Here is a 7,261-nt window from a genome sequence, read left to right on the forward strand (position 1 = left end):
CACCACCAGGGCAAGGGGCACCTCCCCTGCTCGCTCCCATGCCAAGGAGGGGGGGGCTGGATCACTCACCACCAGGGCAGGGGGCACCTCCCCTGCTCGCTCCCATGCCAAGGGGGGTGGTTCCTCCTCTCGGGCGGGGGGCACCCCCAGCCTCCCCTCCCCCATCGGGAGACACCCCGCCCGCGGCCAGAGCTGGGCCGAGCCGGGCACCTCCCGCTGCTTGCCGCCTCTCACCTCTTTGCCGCCGCCTCCGCCGCCGCCGCCATCGGGCCAGGGCCGCTGCCGCCTCCTCCATCCCGGGGCTCCCCGGCCCCCCGATTCTTCCCCCAGCGCCTCCGCCCGCCGGGCCGCCCACTGCGTCAGCTCCGTAAGCCCCGAGTACGCACCCAGCGGTAACCATGGCGACGGCTGGGGCCTGCAGCGCCCCCTGGCGCCAGACAGCGCGGCCTGGTTCTAAAAGCGGGTGGGGAGATGGCGCTCCGGGGGGTGGGTTGGGGCGCAGGGAGAGAGGCAGCTCTCGGGGCGGGGGGTGATGGTTGGGGTTTGGGTGCCCAGATTCCTCTCTCTTAGAGGGTGTTCAGAGAGGGGCCCTGTTCCCCTAGGGGAGCAGTTCAGGGGCCCTGTTCCCTAGGCCAGGGGTCTGTTGGAGGTGTAGGAACTGGGGTGTGACAGCTCAGCCACGACCTTGCTTTCTCCACGCTGGCACTATGGGCAGGTCTACACTTAAATCACTGCAGCGGCCATGCATCTGCACCGCTGTAGCACTTCAGTGAAGACAGGAGAGCGTCTCCCATCGGTGTAGTTAATCCACCTCTGCAAGAGGACGTCACTACATTGATGGGAAGAGCCCTCCCACGGCCACAGCGCTGGCCACAGCGTGGGTTAGGTCAGTATAAGTGCATCACTCGGAGGGGTTGATTTTTCACACCCTTGTGCGACATAGTTATACTGTTGTAAATTTATTGCGTAGACTTGGCCTAAGACCACATCACCATCAGGGTTTCCCCATGAATAACAGACGAGTGGCAGTCATTGGTGGGTGAACCCCCATCCAGGAATGTACATTCCCTACCAACTGGTCCCCTTGAGTCTTCGGGAATTTCTTTATTCAAGAATAATCATTCTATAACAATAATAGGATTTCTATAATGCTTTATGTTCTCAGAGTACTGCATAAAATTAATTAAATAATCCTCCCACAGTGATAAGTGGGTACATATTATTCCCTATTTAGGGGGACTGGGAAGACAGCAAAGTGAATTTACTTGGCTAAGGCCATGCATTTAGCCAGTGCTCTGAGTTCAACCTCATTTTAGTTCCTGAAATGTTAGGACACATTTTCCCTCCAGCTTCCACTTTCCAGGCAGAAGCAGAAGTGCTAGATATCTCCAACAAAAGCTTGTTTGCACTAGCTCTCCAGCCTGAACAAATTCAGATAAACATCCACATCAAACCCAGGTGTGATGCTTTTGCTCCAAAAGTACATACTTGACCTTAAGAATCTCCTTTAAATTAACAGCACAGGGGCCTATGAAACACAGATAATTCCATTCTCATTCTCCTACTTGAGCTGGTAGAATATTATCAATTAAATAATATATTTATTGAATAATCATTTTTCTTAATAAATATCTACACGTAGCTGTTCTATTTAGAATTTTTAAAGTCAACCACTTTCATTTCAGCATTGGCCCACAAAATGCTCAAGAGGCACAGCTCCTACAAATTTGTGGATGTGACTTTACACACGGGAGTCACCATCACAGGTGAATAGCCCCATTGAACTCACAAGCTTTACGCACGGGAGTAGTCTCCTTTGTCCCTGATTGTCCAAAACTATAATTGAACTCACTGGAACTACTGTGGCGTAGATGTGTTTGTAGGGTCTGGGCCACACAAAGTACAGCAAAAGGCATTGAATGTTACATGTAGTGAAACAAACCAAGTTTTATTTCAGAACACTTAAGAAACTGACACAGTTGATAGATGAAGAAAAGTGAATTTAGCTCTTTTGTGGCTCTCTTTGTGCACTCCTCTTTCCCGGACACACCTCTGAACCACCCTTAATCTTTTCTTTTACATAAAGGTCATCAGCCTCCATTCTTTTGGTTAATCCACATGAGAGCATGGTGGTGTGATTGGGGTAATAATTATAGGCCAGAGGCAAAGCAAAAAAAGTGAACTGCTTTAATAGAGGAGATTAATTCAACTGCATGAGCAGGAGAGATGGAATGTTTTCTGAGTCCCAGAGAACCACTTCAGACCAGTTTAACTGAATCCCCACCCACATCATCTGCAGCAAGAATATTGATTTACAAGCTTCACCGCCTGAGAACAAGTGGATAAGCGTTCAGGTCTGGACACTCATCAGGGCAATGGAATGGTGGTGCATACCCATCAGTAAGTGGTGCAAGTTGCAACTCCATCCCCATCATGGCATGTAACAAGGAAGGAAAATAACCAGGAGTTGCAAGTTAATTTGGGGTGTATTGGGAGGTGCTTTATCTGACATCCTCCTATTAGTTTTTCCTGCTACTCCATCCTCTTGCCCCCTCATCAGGTAAATGACACCAATTGCTGATGTGTAATTTACACCACCATTTTAGTAATTTTTGAATATGGTCCCACTTGTCCAAAACCAGGTTCAGATAGGTCACTGAGGTCTTCAAGGTGTCCCAGCAGCGCACAGCTGGAGTTAATCAGTGAAGAAACAAAACAAGTTTATACATTTCTTGGGCCAAATCCTGCTGGCCTTATTCACACAAGCATGCTAATTGAAGTCAATGGTATTCTAGGACTAGGAACAAGGATCCACATCATCCAGGAAACCTTAAAGAAAAGAAAATCTATCAACAATAAGTTTGAAAGGGTGGAGAAAAGGAACTGAAACATTTAAAAACCTCATGAGTCACAACAGACTGTGCATTCGTGAGGTTTTGGTGTATTTCTTAGCCAACTTTGCCCAATCTACACTCTGTTATGACTAACTGCTATTATTGAGTATCAAAGGGGTAGCCGTGTTAGTCTGGATCTGTAAAAGCAGCAAAGAGTCCTGTGGCACCTTATAGACTAACAGACGTATAGGAGCATGAGCTTTCGTAGGTGAATACCCACTTCTTCGGATGCCACAGGACTCTTTGCTGCTATTATTGTTTGATCAGTGATGGGAGAACATTCCCACCTAGCAATATCCCTTTTATCCTAGCACTCAAACTGCAGGTATCACTAAACATCACAATGAACAATAAAATAAAAATCAGAGTAAGTCTATTGAGAAAACCCTATCAGGAGCAAAGAAGGCTGCTTGTCACACATGCGGGCAGGGGACTGGACTCGATGACCTCTCGAGGTCCCTTCCAGTCCTAGAATCTATGAATCTATGAATCTATAAGCTCTAATGCTTGCAATATCTGGGCCTGGTACAGTCTCATGACTTTGCTCTATAGCAGCTCTTACGTTATGGTGTATGCCTCATCATAAAGCTTAGAACTTTGCAGCCACATATCATGACTCTACAAACTCTCACGGCCAGATTCAACATTGTACTAGTGCAGTGCCTAATGTCAAGGGGGTGCCGTGGCCCCTAGAGAACTTGCAGCCCTGAACCACAGGGACAGCCAAACAGCTTCTCCCACCCTGGAATACCCCCAACAATATAGGTTCTTTGGGATAACTGAAAACCAACTCTGTACCTGCCACAGAAGCCCCTCTGGGCATGGTAACTCCCCCACATGGGCTTTACAGCTGCTTTGAGACCACTTTATGCCGGCATAGGTGGTGAAAAGTGTCTATGAGTCACCACCTCCTGACTAGCCATCTAATTCACATGAGCCTTTACATGCTTCCCCATTTACTTCCACTAGTTGGCACTAGATAAAGGATCTTTTTTGCTCCCTGTAAAAATATACTAGTCTCTGAGTAATAAGAGAAAACTGGAGGGATCAGGAGAGCACAACGGCTACCTATCAGCTAGAAGAGAAGGAGCTGCATCTATTAGCTGCAAAATTCCCCTCTTAAAGCTGCCACTGTTTGGCTTTGCCAATTTTAAAGGGCCAGCAGCAGAAAGGCATGTTCTCCCCATTAAAGCCACTAAGGGGTAGGGATATCATATATTCAGCTTTTAACTATGAGGAAAGAAAGCCCTATATATTTCAAGCCCATCTTCTCTATCTCTATGTAATTGTGTTTGATTGGTCTCAGACTATTCAATTTGGAGGTTTTACCAAGGTAGAGAAATGTTTCATAGATTTTTCCTCAAAAGGTAGAAATGTCAGACAAAATCAGAATCTCTGAAGCACTGGAAGATACCAGTGCTAAGTCTGTGGCTTCAGTTTCTCTTTAGCTGGAGGAATTCCTTTAGCAGCACTTGCGTCTTAAGCAAATTACGCTACCCAAAGAAAAAAAGGTGTCATTACTCAACACATTCTTTCAAGCTATTAAATGGTTCTTTCACGTTATGCTAGTGCATATCTGCGATTCCTCCTGGTACTAGGATATCTAAATAACATTATTATGCTATTACTAATCATATAGCACCCCCCCCCCGTTTGCCTCTGATGCCTGCTCCTTAAGGTGCTGAATGTTGATACACATTAGGGTGCTGTACCAGAACAATCCTCTTATTTTATAAAAAGTTTATTTGTATTTTATAGGTAACAGGTAAAAATATGCATATAGTATACACAGATGGGGATACAAGTTTTAGGTGTGGCATTATAATACATAGATAAGAATAAAGGGATTCAGAACAGTGTTATTTTTTGCAAGAGGTACTTTAGTGCAGTATTGCTTTCTGTGAAAAGCAACACAGGTATTTGGTGCAGCATTGTGTCACACGCTGCGTGATATCGGGAGCGGGATTGTGAGACACAGGTAGTTTCACAAGCAGTTGAATTTTTTTACACAGAGAGGTATTTGGTTATTTAGTGCAGCATTGTTAGGCCGAGGTGGGATGCAGGTGTTCCTCATTCAGCACATGAAAATGATTGACTATTTCCTAGATATAGAACAGGGCTCTTTTAACTAGAGTGGTTGGCTTTGTTTCTCATGTGTTACAAGTAGCTCGTTGGCTAAGTGGAATAATCCTTTTAATGCATTAATGCCAAGGTAATCTTCAGATTTACTATCCAGCACCACCTGCTGGTAAGCCAGTATCAAATCTGATTTGGAGATTCTTCTGTGAATGTTGAAAAACAATTAGAACTGGGTTATTGACTTACTTCTAAACCAAGGAGTGTAATCACCACACACATACCGTTTGTGTCAGGTGCAGACACAGGGTCATGGTGGCCCATCACTGTGAACAACAGAGGAGATTGTCCCTTCATTTTTTCAGAGCCCTGAGTTGCTGCTGCACAATAGTTTTTAGGGGAGAGAGGCACTCAGTGCCTATTGAAAACCAATAGAAGTTGGGTGTCTCATTCCCCATCTGTGCCTTTGAAGATCTCCCTCTTAATACATAAAGGCACTAGTCTAACTTTATGGAATTTTTGAATGGCTGGTTCTGTCCCTGGTCCTTTCTATGCTTGTGCTTCTGTTTCTTCAAACAAACCTATTCCTGATATAAAACAGAGGCACATTTGAGCACAGTTCTCCTGAGTCAGCCCTCTGATTAAATCTTGATCACTCTAAATTTAGTGGTTGATATTCTGTACTGTGCCATCTGGAAGGTGCAGCCCACGGGGACCGGATTCATGCCCTCAGGATTCTAGGCTGCTCCAGAGGCCTTAACTCTCCCAACATAAATTAGAATAGCCACAGGGGAGCGGCCTGTAGGCTGATCTGCAATGCCAGGCAGCCCAGAATCTCTGTCATGGCATGCACTAAACAGACATGCCTCCTGCACAGAGACTTGCAAAGGGGGCAGTGTAGAGCTGCTTACATCACCTCTACCCTGGATCTGCACCACCAGAATTTTCCTCAGGCTTCTGTGCACTAGGGCTAGGGTGGGGAACAGAGTCTATTCCAGAGTCTCACACCGTTTTTACCTTTATCCCTGGATGCAAACCAGTATTATATTTGCTACCTGTGGCTGACACCATTCAGTGGCATTTCCCTGGGATTTCTAATTGCTGTGCTGTGGGTTGTGTTTTCAGAGCCACACAGCTGGGTTGCAATTCAAATTTTTTTAAAATAATTTTACTCTTGAACAAATGTTCAGAAGCAGACATTGTTACGCCAGGTTTTCTGCTCTGAACATCTGATCAGAGTGAAGCTCGACACACTCACAGTTCTACACAGTTCATTATATAAAAGTCCCGTAGCTGGGGATTGTTGTCTGTACAGGTCCTTTTTCACATGACAAGTAGAAAGCGATGCAGCCCACCGCTGCTAGGTACATTTATCTTGTTAACGTCTCTAGGGCACGTTGCTTGAGAAAAAAGTCTGGGTGATGGCTCTGGAAGCTTCCCCCTTCTTGAGGATCATATTCACATGCAATTTTATATGTCCACACTGTAAACATGCCCAGTGCTGCAATTTCATAGCGTCAAGTATCAGAGGGCTAGCCCTGTTAGTCTGTATCCACAAAAACAACAAAGAGTCCAAATAAATCTGTTAGTCTTTAAGGTGCCATCGGACTCCTTGTAATTTTATAGCAGTAGCTTTACAGTGAATACCTGGTTCCAGGCACAAAACTGTTTCCCCACCGATATTGCTGGCTGACTATTTGTGCTGCTTTGCGTGAAGTGCCCTGAACCGTATGAAAGAAATCTTTAAAGCTCCCAACCTGGGAAGTGTACAGTTGTTGGGGTCCACTAGGCATAGCTACCAGGTAACTCGGGAGAGTGGAAGGCCAAAGTGTCGATGAAGCTCTTTTGCTCTGGGCCTATCTGAACCCCCAAACCCCATCTTGTGAACTCTCACCTACTTCTGTGTTAACTGCTTACATGTTAGAGCAGAAATGTAAGGGTCAGCGTTTCTCTAGCATACAGCTGCTGTTTTGCTTAGACTGCTGTAAACAGGCCTTGCAAGGCCAAAAGATAAGCAGACGAATGAGAACTTTTCTAATTGTAACGGCTAGAGAAGGGAGGGGTGGGAGTGGTAAGAGGGAGTAACAGACAAAGGCTTACACAGAAACTGCTTGAAGTATAAAAGGTAAAAGTTGTTTGTATTTGTTGCACTGGATTTGAGACATGCTGGTCTCCTAGTGCCATTTCAGAGCTCTGAAATAAACTTGGCTTGCTTTCTCCCCTCGGTGTCTTTATTGGTGCCAAGCACACCGGGCGACGGACCCCTGTTTGCCATCTCGAGGCCTTTTTAG

The sequence above is a fragment of the Terrapene carolina genome, unplaced genomic scaffold, assembly GCF_002925995.2.
Source record: "Terrapene carolina triunguis isolate 2854851 unplaced genomic scaffold, T_m_triunguis-2.0 Scaffold90, whole genome shotgun sequence".
NCBI classification, from domain to species: Eukaryota; Metazoa; Chordata; order Testudines; family Emydidae; genus Terrapene; species Terrapene triunguis.